The following is a 13,723-nucleotide window of genomic DNA, read 5'->3' as shown; positions in this document are numbered from 1 at the left end:
TCCGACGCTCTATCCACTGCGCCACCACCAAGTCAAGCTACAAAATTTCTTGAAGGGCAAAAAATTCAAAAATGAAGAAGATATCAAACAAGCACTGGTTCAATTTTTCACATCAAAAGATAAAACATTTTTCAAAAATGAGATATACAAATTGTCCTCACGCTGGCAAGAAATCATTGATAATAATGGCAATTATATTATTTAATAAAGTTTATTGACGGTAAGAAAAATTTGTATTTTGTTTTATTCCAAAAACGGAGAGAACTTTCCGGTAGACCTTATATTTGTTATTAACACATAGTTATATTATTTTTAAATAAATACACCCAAATAAAATGGATAGATTTCTCAAAAAGAAGCATAATATTGAAGAATCCGATTCTGGAAGTAAGCAAAAGTTAAGTGTAAATAAAATAGGACTTGAAAGATGATGGGCAGAATTTAATTTATAGCATTTTCCATCACTTAACACTGACCAATACGATTGGATTAGAAACCCATTCATGAAAGCTTCAAGTGATTTTGGTTTAACATAACAGAGGAATAACTGGCAGCTATATCCACTGATCGTGGATTGATGATTAAACATAAAGAATTGTCTCTTGAAGCTTTTTGAATTTCTATAAAAGAATATGTGGCAATATCTAAAAAAGCTTTGAAACTTTTACTACAATTTTCAACATCCTATTTATGTGAATTAGGATTTTCTACCCTCAACACAATTAAGAGTAAAAAGAGAGGAATTCTTCAATGCATTGACAAGGAAATGAGAGTTTGCCTTTCAAAATATACGCCCAAACATTGAAGAAATCACTAGGACACATCAGGCTCACATTTCTCATATACACAAGGATGAAAAACATAACACATTCACAATGGACCTGCCAAATTTACTAAATCTTACTAAGAACGTATCTATATATATAAAAAGATAATTTTGTCATTTTTTTATTTTTTAACCCTTTTACGAATTCTAAAAAGCATAACTCAAAAAATGTAACATAAAAATGTTTTTTAATGTCAGAATAAATTTAATTTTGTCGTATTTGTTTAATTACCATAAAAGCATGCTTGGACTTTATATATTTTTTCTTTAATATTTGACTTAATTATCATAACATATTTCTCAGAAATGTGTATATAGTGCGCCTACAATTATTTGTAGAATTTTAAATGTGTCCTGACTTCAAAAAGTTTGAGAAACACTGAAGTGGATGAAATAATGCTGGCAAAATGGTGGCATGAGGAGCTCCAAAATTCTATCCCTCTAAAAGCATCTAAAAATTGTCACAAACTTTTTCAAAACACTGGAAACTAACCTAAACTTTAAGCAACCCAGGGAGTGCTTATTCAAGAAAATTAGCTGAATCAGAGAGTTTTGTGGCATTAAACTTACTCTAATACCCCTCCTGGGCTACAGGATCAGTCAGTCTTGAAAATAACAGCCCACATTCCCAGTACTGGTACAGCATTACAATCCTCATTTGCAAACAAACTGAAGTGATTTGTTTTGACCTATGTAATGGCTCCCTGGAAGACCTGCAGAAAGGCTTGCGTTATCAGCCCTTGCTGCTAAGAACTCTCCCAGAGCTACTGCTGATAACCAAGAACTCCCCTAAAACCAAAGTTGATAACCAAGAACTCCCCCCGCAACTAAAGCCACTATAGGACATGCAAAGTATTTGTCAAAAGCATTTATAGGCCCTGGCCAGTTGGCTCAGTGGATAGAGCATCAGCCCAGCCTGGCGTATGGATGTCCCAGGTTTGATCCCTAGTCAGGACACACATGAGAAGTGACCATCTGCTTCACTCCCTCTCCCTCTCCGACTTCTCTCTCTCTTCCCCTCCTGCAGCCAGTGGCTCGATTGGTTGGCCCTGGGCACTAAGGATAGCTTGGCTGGTCAGAGTGCATCAGCCTTAGATGGATGCTAAAAATAACTCAACTGATTCAAGAATCAGCTGTAGACAGGGGTGCGCCACGTGGATTCCGGGTGGGGCACATTATGAAAGTCTATCTCCCTTCTTCTCACTAAATAAATACATACATACATACATGCATAAAGCCTTTACAGACAGATTTCACTGCTGACCCCTAAAACAATGGATAACAGTTGAAGCAACATAATGATCAAAAACCTCGAGAGGATTGGCTGAGCAATGAGATGTTTTGGGGAATAAGGACATTGAATAGCTCCAACAAATGCCTGGGAATGGAAAAGGCAGCATGTATGCCCAGAGCTGTGCACACATTCAGGAATTTTGCTAGATCAAAGAATTCTTGGTTGACAAGATTTTTTAATTTTGACTATGTTACCTCTTAATACCTTCTGGCCTCTTCGGTTTCCAATGAGAAGTCAGCTGTCAATGATATTGAGGATCCCTTCTATGCAATGAGCCACTTCTCTTATACTACTCACAAAGGCCCTACACTAACCTCTAGATAACCTTGACAGGAAATGAAGGCTAAAACAGATACATAGCATCGCTCTTAAAATATTGGGAGAGTCTAGCTGGTGGCACAGTGGATAGAGCATTGTCCCAGAGGGGCAAGGTAGCCAGTTCATGCCCTAGTCAGGGCATGTATGAAAAGCAATCAGTGGATGCACAACTAAGTGCAATGAACTGATGCTTCACTCTCTCCCTCCCCTCCCCTCCTTCCTCTCTTCCTCTCTCTTTAAAACAAATATATTGGGAGATGTTTTTGGTATCAAATGTTTAAAGACATCTCTGTCCAATCATTAACTGACCAATACGTTAATAGAATAGAGACTTCAGGCCCTGGCCGGTTGGCTCAGCGGTAGAGCGTCGGCCTGGCGTGTGGGGGACCCGGGATCGATTCCCGGCCAGGGCACATAGGAGAAGCGCCCATTTGCTTCTCCACCCCCCACCCCCTCCTTCCTCTCTGTCTCTCTCTTCCCCTCCCGCAGCCAAGGCTCCATTGGAGCGAAGATGGCCCGGGCGCTGGGGATGGCTCCTTGGCCTCTGCCCCAGGCGCTAGAGTGGCTCTGGTCGCAACACAGCGACGCCCTGGAGGGGCAGAGCATCGCCCCCTGGTGGGCAGAGCGTCGCCCCTGGTGGGCGTGCCGGGTGGATCCCGGTCGGGCGCATGCGGGAGTCTGTCTGACTGTCTCTCCCCGTTTCCAGCTTCAGAAAAATACAAAAAAAAATTAAAAAAATAAAAATAAAAAAAAAGAACAGAGACTTCAAAGGGGTTACATAACAAAGAATACATACTTTAAAAAATTAGTTAAGTTACTAAACTATCAACAACAGCTACAACAACCCTGAGGATAGAGAACCTGATTTCCAGAGTTGCCATATTACAATATTAAAAATGTCCAATTTCAACAAAAATATTATACACATGAAAATAAATAGGAAAGAATGATCCATGCACAGGAGGAAAAAAGCCATCACTAGAAACTCTCCCTAAGAAATGCCAGACATTAGAGAAGAGAGAAAGGAGAAGAAAGAATATATGAAGGAATAAAGCCCAAAACTTCTCAAATTTAATGAGAGACTATGTATCTTAAAAACTCAACAAAATCCAAGCAGGGAAACTCAATTAGACCCACACCAAGACATATCTTAACCAAAGAATTCAAAGACAAAGACAAAGAAAGACTGCTGAAAGTAGCATGCCTGGCATGTGTGGTGCAGTGGACAGAGCCATCGACCTGGGACACAACGGTCACCAGTTCAATACCTTGGGCCTACCTGGTCAAAGCTCATGACAAGCAATGAACAACTAAAGTGAAGCAACTATGAATTGATACTTCTTGCTCCCTATCTATCTCTATAAAATTAATAAATAAAATCTTTAAAGAAAAGAAAGAAAGATGAGAAAAGAGGCTCATCACATACAGGGCTCTTCAATATCAGTAACAGCTGCCTTCTGATCAGAAACCAAAAAAGCCAGTCCCAGCCATGGCTGTGGGTTTGATCCTCCATCAAGGCACATATAAGATGCAACCAATGCATCAATAAGTGGGACAACAAATCAATGTTTCTCTCTCTCCTTTCTTCCCTCTCTCTAAAGTCAAATAAAAAATTAAAAAAAAGAAACCATAGAAGCCAGAAGGCAGGGGGGTGACATAGTCAAAGTACCGAAAGAAAAAAAAATGTCAACCAAGAATTCCTCTTTAGCAAACTTATCCTTCAAAAATGGAAGAGAAGTTAATATATATAATACACTGCCAGATTAAGAAATTCTAGTAAGTCAGCTACCCTACAAGAAATGCTAAAGAAAGTCCTTCATGCTGAAATGAAAGGACACTAGACAGTAACCTGAATTCACATAAAGAAACAGACAACACTGGTAAAAGTAACTACACAGATAAATATAACACATATTATAGTATGAATGTACTTTTTATTTGTAGCTCTTTTCTTTCTCCTAATTTAAATGACAATTGCATGAAGCAACAATGTAAATCGGGTATACAGTGTATAAAGATATAGTTTGTGACAACAGAACCATAAAGGGGAGTGGACCTATATAGGAATACCATTTTTCTTGGGGGGGGGGGGACAGAGACAGAGAGAGTCAGAGAGAGGGACAGATAGGGACAGACAGACAGGAAGGGAGAGAGATGAGAAACATCAATTCTTTGTTGCGGCTCCTTAGTTGTTCATTGATTGATTTCTCATATGTGCCTTGACCGGGGAGCTACAGCAGACTGAGTGACACCTTGTTCAAGCCAGCTACCTTGGGCTCAAGCTGGTGAGCCTTGCTCAAACCAGATGAGCCCGTGCTCAAGCTGGTGAGCCTTGCTCAAACCAGATGAGCCCGTGCTCAAGCTGGCAATCTTGGAGTCTCGAATCTGGGTCCTCCACATCCCAGTCCAACTCTCTATCTACTGCGCCACCACCTGGTCAGGCTAGGAGTATCATTTTTGTTAATTACTAAAATTAAGTTGGTATTCATCTGAACTAGACTGTTGCAAATTAAGATGGTGATTGTAATCCAGGGCAACCACTAAGAAAGAACTCAAAAACATAGTAAATAAAATATAAGGGAATTAAAATGGTATACTGAAAATAAACACAGAAGGAGGTAACAGTGGAACTGAGGAACACATAAGAGATAAGATACACAGAAAACAAGTAGCAATAGGGCAGAATTAAGTTCTTCCTAATTAGTAATTACTTTAAATATAAATGGGTTAAATCCCCCCAATTAAGACAGATACTGGCAGAACAGATGGAAGAACATCCAACAATATGATGCCTAGAAAAGACTCACTTTAGGTTCAAAGACACAAGCTAAAAGTAAAAAGATATGAACAGAAGATCAGTAAGGAAATAGAAGACTTGAACACTTTAAACTAACTAGACATAGCCTGACCAGGCAGTGGAACAGTGGACAGAGCACTGGACTGGGATGCAGAGGACCCAAGTTCAAAACCCCAAGGTCACTGGCTCGAGCAAAGGGTCACTCGCTCTGTGGTAGCCCCCTGGTCAAGGCACATATGAGAAAGCAACTGATGAACAACTAAGGTGCTGCAACCAAGAACTGATGCTTCTCATCTCTCTCCCTTCCTGTCTGTCCCTATCTGTCCTTCTCTCTCTCTGTCACAAAAAAAAAAAAAAATTTAAATCCACAGTTAATGTCATACTAAGATCCAGAACAAGACAAGGTTTGTTCTTTCCACTTCTGTTCAACATTGTACTGAAGTTCTAGCCAGGCAAATTAGGGAAAAGATAAATAAAAGGTGTTTATATCAGAAAAAAAAGAAATAAAACTGTCTCTATTCACAGATGACATGATCTTACACAGGAAACCCAAAAGAACACACAAGAAAACTTGAAACTAATAAATGAATTTAGCCAAGTTACAAGTGCAGGGCTAATGCTAGACATGGCCCTTTCACACCTCTTGGCAGAGGGCCTAGGGCACAAGGCCACCCGCTCTTGAAAGTGCATAATGTTCTACCAGGGAACAAACAGACCTCGAAGAAGGTTTCCATTCCCTGACTACCAGCATGAGCACTTCCTGCCCTTGGCTCTGTGCTACTATTGTCAAACTGATTTATAAGCCAGATGGCCCGTGGAAGTTGTGGATCTTGCTTGCCCAACCACTGGGCTTCCAGTATGTAAGTAATAAAGGCTATGTCTGCTCCATCTGGTCCACCTTGTGGTAGTTTTTTCAGAACATCTGCAAGATAGGTAGACATACCTGGTCTCAAACTCCTGTGTTACAAGATTCCAAGTGAAGATAAACATAGAAAATAAGTTATACAACTGATCTTGAACAACGCAGGTTTGAACTGCATGAGTCCACTTAAACTCGAGTTGTTCAAGGGTCAGTTGTATATTCAATCTGTAGTTGGGAATCCACATATGCAGAACATCTACTTAAGTTACATGCAAATTTTCAATTACACAGGTGGTCACAGTCCCTAACCCCCAAGTTGTTCAAGGATCAACTGTATATCCACATACCAAAATGAACATTCATTCTAAAACCAAAATAAAAAAACAACTCCATTTGCAACAGCATCCAAAAGAATAGGAATAAATAAAACCAAAAACATGTAAGACACAGTGATAACTTTAAACATTGCTAAACAAAGACCTAAATTAATGAGGAAAATACCCTCATTAATGGATGTAGGCTTCAATCCTGTTAAAACCACAAAGTATTGCTGTAACTCAAGTCATCTTCATAGATTCAATACAAACCCTACATAAATTTAAACAACCTCTTTTACAGAATAGGGAGAAGCTGGTTCTTATGATGTGAAAAGATATTCAACATCATCAGCCACCAGGGAAATACAAATCAAACCCCCAATGAGATACCAATTCACACCCCACCCACCAGGAGCTAAAATTTTAAAAACCTGAAAATAACAAGTGTTGGTGAGGATGTGGAGAAATCAGAATCCTTACACCAAATAGTGAAATTGTTCAGCTGCTTTAAGAAACATTTTGATAGTTCCTAAAAATGTTAAATATAAAAGTAGTTACCATAAGATCAAGCAATTCTACTCCTAGATATACACCCAGAAGCAATGAAAACATATACTGCACAAAAACTTGTAGATGAATATTCACCAGCATTATTCATATAAGAGCTATAAAGTAAAAACAACTTAAATGTGTATCAATTGATGGATAAACAAAATGTGGTATAATCAGACAATATCACCCAACAATAAAAAGAAATGAGGTCCTGCCATATGCTACAATATGGATGAACCTTGCAAACACTGTGCTAAGGAAGTCAGGGACAAATGATCATATGTATAATTCCATATATATGAAATGTTCAGAATAGGTAACGCCAGGGACAGATTAGTGGTTGCTAGTGGGTAGGAAATGGTGAATGACTGATAATGAGTACAGTTTCTCTTTTGAAGTAATGAAAATGTTCTAAAATTTATTGTAGAGATGGCTGCATAACTCAGTGAATATACTGAAAACCCCAAACTGTAAACTTTAAAAGAATGAGTTTTACGTTATATTAATATCTCAACAAAGCTATGACAAGAAAAAGCAGTCTCAGGTCCCTTTAACCCTTTATTATCCCTGGCTAACACCTCTAGCTTCTATTCTTCCCTTCACAGCTAAGGTTTGTTTATTCTTGAAATAATCTACATTTGTTTTCTCCATTCTCTGACCTCCCAATTACTCAAATTCAATGAAACCTAGCTTCTTTCCCAATTGTTGACATTAAGTAGAATGCTACAAAACTTATCAAATTCAATCAACCTTCTTAATCCTTATTTTACTAAAGTTCTCAAAGCATTTTTTTCCCAAAGCATTTGAAATATAGCTTCCTTTTTTAATTTTAATTTTTTCTGGAGTCAATTATAAGTATAGCTTCCTTTTGAAATGACCCCATTTGGGCTTCTCCGACATTTTCTCATGACTTCTCTACATCTCAAAACACGTAGGAATTTCTTTTCCAGTTTTTCCTCTATCTGGCTTTAAATTTGGTTGTTCTCCATGTCCTACTTCTGGAACTATTCTCCATCAGCAAACTCTTCCTATGTAGTGTTACCTTTTTTTTTTAAGATTTTATTTGAGCCTAACCAGGCGGTGGTGCAGTGGACAGAGTGTTGGATTGAGATGCAGAGGACCCAGGTTCGAGACCCCGAGGTCGCCAGCTTGAGCGCGGGCTCATCTGGTTTGAGCAAAAGCCCACCAGCTTGAACCCAAGGTCACTAGCTCAAGCAAGGGGTTACTCGGTCTGCTGAAGGCCCACGGTCAAGGCACAAATGAGAAAGCAATCAATGAACAACTAAGGTGTCGCAATGCGCAACGAAAAACTAATGATTGATGCTTCTCATCTCTCTCCGTTCCTGTCTATCTGTCTGTATATCTCTCTCTCTTTGACTCGCTCTCTGGCTCCATAAACAAAAAAAAAAAAAAAAAAAAAGGATTTTATTTGATTTTACAGAGAGAGGAGAAGGGGGGCTGAGAAATATTAACTCATAGTTGCTTCACTTTATATTGTTCATTGCTTGCTTGTCACATGCACCCTGACGTGGCAAGCCCAGGGCCTCAAACCAGTGACCTCAGCATTCCACTGCACCACCACAAGTAAGGCAAATATTTTCCATTTTCTTCTTCTTTTTTCTAAATTAATTTTAGAAAGAAAGAAGAGGTGGGGAAGAAGCCGGAAGTATCAACTCCCATATGTGCCTTGACCAGGTAAGGCTGGGGTTCTGAATCAGTGACCTCGGAGTTCCAGGACTTTCTGTCTCTCCACCCCCACAGCCCCTGTTCTCTCTTTTTTTAATTAAGGGAGAGGCAGGGAGGCAGCGAGACAGACTCCTGCATGCATCCAACTGGGATCCATCCAACAAGCCCCCTAATGGGCAATGCTCTGCTCATCTGGGGCCGCTGCTCAATTGCTCCGCAACTGAACTATTTTTAGTGCCTGGGGTGAGGCCATGGTGCTATCCCCAGGGCCAGGGGCCAACTTGCTTGAAGCATTCGAGCCATGGATGCAGGAGAAGGAGGGAGGGAGAGGGAAGATGAGAAGGAGAAAGAAAGAAGGAGGGAAGGAGGGAGGGAGGGAGGGAGGGAGGGAGGGAGGGAGGGAGATGGAGAAGTAGATGGTCACTTCTCCTGTATGCCCTGACCAGGAATTGAAACCAGGACTTCCACATGCCCAGCCAACACTTTTGATGACTCTCTTATCAAGACCTCTCTGGTACTACAACCCCACACACCCAAATCCCCAGCAGATAACTTCCAATCAACATATCCAAAAGCAAAATACTGCTCCTCCCCAAATTGGGAGCTCTTCCAGAATTCCATCTCAGTCTACTTTACCATTGTTTATACAATCACCTAAATTAAAATCCAAGTCATTTTATCCTATTACTTCTCACTCCTCAAATCCAAATGTTATTGAATCCGATGAATGCTGCCTTCTAAATATTTGTGGTATTAACCTATTTGTCTCCACTAACACTACTTTTGTTTAAACTTTTATCTGTTACCTCAATTATTACTGAAATTATTGCCAGCCTTTCTGCATCCTGCCTTATCTTCCCTCTACCCCTTCTGAAATGTATACTCTACAAAAGGGGTAGTCAACCTTTCTATACCTACTGCCCATTTTTGTATCTCTGTTAGTAAAATTTTCTAACCGCCCACTGGTTCCACAGTAATGGTGATTTATAAAGTAGGGAAGTAACTTAACTTTATAAAATTTATAAAGCAGAGTTACAGCAAGTTAAAGCATATAATAATAATTACTTACCAAGTACTTTATGTCGGATTTTCGCTGTTTGGCAGAATAAATCTTTATAAAACAACTTACTATAGTTAAATCTTTTTATTTATACCTTGGTTGCTCCGCTACCGCCCACCATGAAAGCTGGAACACCCACTAGTGGGTAATAGGGACCAGGTTGACTACCACTGCTCTACAATATCACAATGATCTTTCTAAAAATCTTTCCTATTATCAATAGGAAAAAAACTCTAGAACACTTAGAATGGCATGCAATACTTGAGGATCTATCTGCGCAGCCTCATTATCTGCTACTTATCATAAACCCAATGCTACAGCTGTAGAGAACAACTTCGCATATTTAAAAATGTACCATGCTCTCTCTCATCATGTCCAACTTTCCCTCTGCCTTAAGTTCCTTCCTTCTCCTTTTCTTCCTGTCATGCCTAAGCCTTAAGTTTAAGAACTTAAAATACAAAGAACACATAGGAGGGAGTTAAAATGGGCGGGACAGGCTCAGGCCTTTCTCATTTATCCTTGCCTCAGTGACTCATATTTGCTTACAAAGTAAAGTTGAAATCAACTGCAAACAAAAGTATAGTTTGGTCTCTGCCTACCTCCCCAGGTTCATGTCCTGTCCCCACCCTATATTCTTGCTAGCTATACTTGCAGATCCTACAACTCACTTTCTAAGTTAGACTCCTCTGCTTTTGCTCGCACTGTTTCTTCTACCTAAATGCTCATTCTTTCCATGTCATATATACTTTTCATCCCCTCTGATATATACTTTTCTTTCTACTACTCTCTTAATCTCTCTTTCTCTTCCCTTAAGAAACTAACCACTACCTCCTTTCTACACCTACTGTACCCCCCTAGTTTCTCCAATCAAAGCAATCTTTTCTTCTTCTTTTCCAAGTAAGAGGAGGAGAGATAGAGAAACGACTCCAGCATGCATCCCGACTAGGATCCACCCAGCAACGCCATCTGAGGCTGATAATCTGCCCACCTGGGGCCATGCTTGCAACTGCACTATTTGTAGCACCTGAGGTGGAGGCTCCATGGAGCCATCCTCAGCACCCAGGGCTGATGCGCTCAAACCAATCCAGCCATGGCTGTGGGAGGAGAAGAGGAAGGGGAAGGGGGGGGAGGAGAAGGGAGGGTAGAGAAGAAAATGGTCGCTCTCCTGTGCGCCCTGCCCAGGAATCAAACCCGGGACATTCACATGCCGGGCAGACGCTCTACCAGAGTCAACCAGCCAGGGCCCAAAGCAATCTTAAAAACATACTTGTTGATTCAAGTAAGAGATAAAGCCTTGCCACCCTGAAGGCAAGGACACTGCCTTATCCATATGTAAGTCCCTTTCACCCAGCCCAGTACCTACTACACAGTAATTCGTCTATACTTCAGTAATCCACATTTCCCTTTATTCTTTCCAAATATACTAACAAATTTCTATTGAAATTTCTCTTCCAAAAAAGAAAACATATTTTTGACGTAGGTATTTTTTTTTATTTTATTTATTCATTTTAGAGAGGAGAGAGACAGAGAAAGAGAGAAGGGGGGAGGAGCTGGAAGCATCAACTCCCATATGTGCCTTGACCAGGCAAGCCCAGGGTTTCGAACCGGCGACCTCAGCATTTCCAGGTCGACGCTTTATCCACTGCGCCACCACAGGTCAGGCAGAAAACATATTTTTGGATTGTGTTCAGGGCCCAATCTCTCCTGGCCAAGCAAACAACTCTGCAAATACACCTGTACAAATTAAAGCTTCATGTGCCTTTACTAATACCACTTCTATTTTTGTACCTTAGGGAAGAAATGATCCCTGAAAGATCTAAAGTGAGAAATTATATTTTGAAGATATAGCACTTAAGTATGTCACACTGCTTTGATGATACTTTGTTTAAAGAATTCTCAAGTTACTTACACATATGGGTCACTTTGAAAAGTGAGAGCCATTCCACTAACTTCCTTTCTACCGCCAATACAGCTTAATATATTCACCTTCAGGAAAATACTCAGAAAGGAATTATCAAATCACTAGGATAATGCAAAACGCAGAAAGTGAGGTTACCTTTGTCATTCACAGACCCATTTAGAAGTGCTGCCTCCCTAATCACCACACCGAAAGTGGACCTATGCCTTATCACCACTTAAATATTCTGTGAATAACTGAGCTGCCGAGGATGGTGGAATGCTATTCAAAGTGCTCCAGCACTGGACATGCCCACTCCCCTACACAAAAAATTCAGTGAAAGCTTTTCTAACGAGGCTGGATGGTGTGTTAACTCAATGTCCAAACAACTGCACTTCAACATTCACATTCAAGCTACCTCAAATTAACATTTTAATTACCTTCAAGAATTCTATTAGGACTTAAGGGAATCGTGATGCTTGCTCAAGAGGGAGATTCTGTAGTAATGAATCCCCAAACTGGAAATGCATAATTATTCACGTTTAAGACCAAGGTGTCGTAATATTTTGTAAAACCTGTTTCACTCTCACATTTAAAAAAAAACCCAGCTGAGCTCAATAACAGCATTTTGACAGAAGCACGCTTGAAAATGAGCTGTGAAAGTAATTCCCAACCCCAGGTCTGTCCATCCACGGCCACTGAAGCTGAACTAAAGCCCGCAGCACCCAAAGGAGCCCCCGAGCCGGCGGTGGGACACATCAAGAGCCTGGGACTGGTCCACCGGCGGGCACTGGACACGGGCCGATGTTCCGGAGCGATTAGAAAACAGTGTGGTTACATAAAAGCCTGAGTCCCCTCTGTCCAGTTCCGGTGTGCCCGAGGGCCGAGGCCCGGAGCTCCGGCGAGGGAGGGGCGGTTCCTGCCTCTCCTCCTCCAGACCCCGCGCGCACCGGACGCCAGGCGCGGCTGCCAGGAGGGAGGCCCGGCCGGCAGCGGGAGGGACGCGCACTGAGGGAAAGCCTGCCCGGGAGAGCCGACACGCGGGGCAGCCACGCCCCCCACCCCCACCCCCACCTCCGCCTCCAGCCCGCGCGCCGCGCAGCGCAGCCAACGCCAGCCCCGCAGCTGCCTGACAGACGCGGCAGCGAGGCGGCGGCGGAGAGGGTTCCCGGCACACGAACACACAGCACTGCGACCGCCCGCACGCCACCGCTGCCCCTCACTAACCTGTGCCCGCCGCCGCGCGACCGCCCACCCCCACCGCAGCCACCGCCTCCGCGCGCTCACGCTGCCGCCGCAGCCACCGTAGCCACCTCCTGCGTTGCGCCCCTGGTCGGCCTCGGGAGCCCCATCCTCACCCCACCCCTGCCTCCGCCTGTTTACAACGATTGGGACAGAACAGGACGAGCCGGCCCAGCGCGCAAGCGTATTCCCTCCTCCCGCCGTAGCCGGCTTCCCGGGTCCTCCACTCTGCGCTGACGGCTAAGGCCGACAAGGGCAAACGCCCTGCGCCGTCGCGCGGGGTACTCTGGGAAGCGTAGTTCTCGGAAACCCAGCGTTCCGTCTACAGGAAGACCCTTGTTCAGAGGAAGTACACTACAACACCCAGGAAGCACCGCGCCTTCTGCGGCCCAGCAGCCAGTTGAGGAGACTTGGAGCGCGCGAAAGAACGCACCGCGCTTGTGCTCTGCGGGCGCCTGCGCACTTCCTGGTCTTGGGGGACTGGGTGGGATGTACACTTACCCTAAAGCCAGTACCAGCGTAGGTAGATTGGGGTCAGTGTCTGCGGTGGTCCTGAGAAAGGTAGTACCATTCACCTTCACGCCTGGCCAGCCTTTCCCTCAGCTACCCGAGTTCAAACGTTTTGTGCCAACCGGCTTAAGTGTCCTAACCAGTTAAACCAGCCTAGGAGGCCGGCCCAGCCTGTGACTGGGGTGGGACGGGCATCTTTGGCTTGGGGTGAGAACTCCTGCTCTGAGGATTTTGGCTAAAGGAAGCGCCCTGGGCTTCTGAGGAAAGACAAATGAAACTGTCTGGGCCATTCTCAGAATTCCTAAAAACAGTGTTGACAAGGCCACCCTTTTGGCTCTTGTGGGACAGTGGGACTGCTGTCC

At 42.8% G+C, this 13,723-nt stretch overlaps 1 protein-coding gene across 8 annotated transcripts in view; it reads right to left on the bottom strand.

Annotated features, from left to right (window-relative positions):
- Positions 1-13,476, bottom strand: part of RALBP1 (ralA binding protein 1) — a 167,495-nt gene extending 154,019 nt beyond the window's left edge. For 3 of the 8 annotated variants that reach the window (XM_066246966.1, XM_066246965.1, XM_066246964.1), the window contains exon 1: positions 12,837-13,006. The gene's annotated coding sequence lies outside the window, so the exon portion shown is untranslated. Of the gene's footprint in view, positions 1-12,836; positions 13,008-13,352 lie in introns of those variants that run through there. The other 5 variants (XR_010727498.1, XR_010727499.1, XR_010727500.1 and 2 more) reach the window with 4 other exon arrangements.
- Positions 13,477-13,723: the final 247 nt, after the last annotated feature.

The sequence above is a fragment of the Saccopteryx bilineata genome, chromosome 11 (genome assembly GCF_036850765.1).
Source record: "Saccopteryx bilineata isolate mSacBil1 chromosome 11, mSacBil1_pri_phased_curated, whole genome shotgun sequence".
NCBI classification, from domain to species: domain Eukaryota; kingdom Metazoa; phylum Chordata; class Mammalia; order Chiroptera; family Emballonuridae; genus Saccopteryx; species Saccopteryx bilineata.
This window is presented reverse-complemented; position numbering and strand designations above follow the sequence as displayed.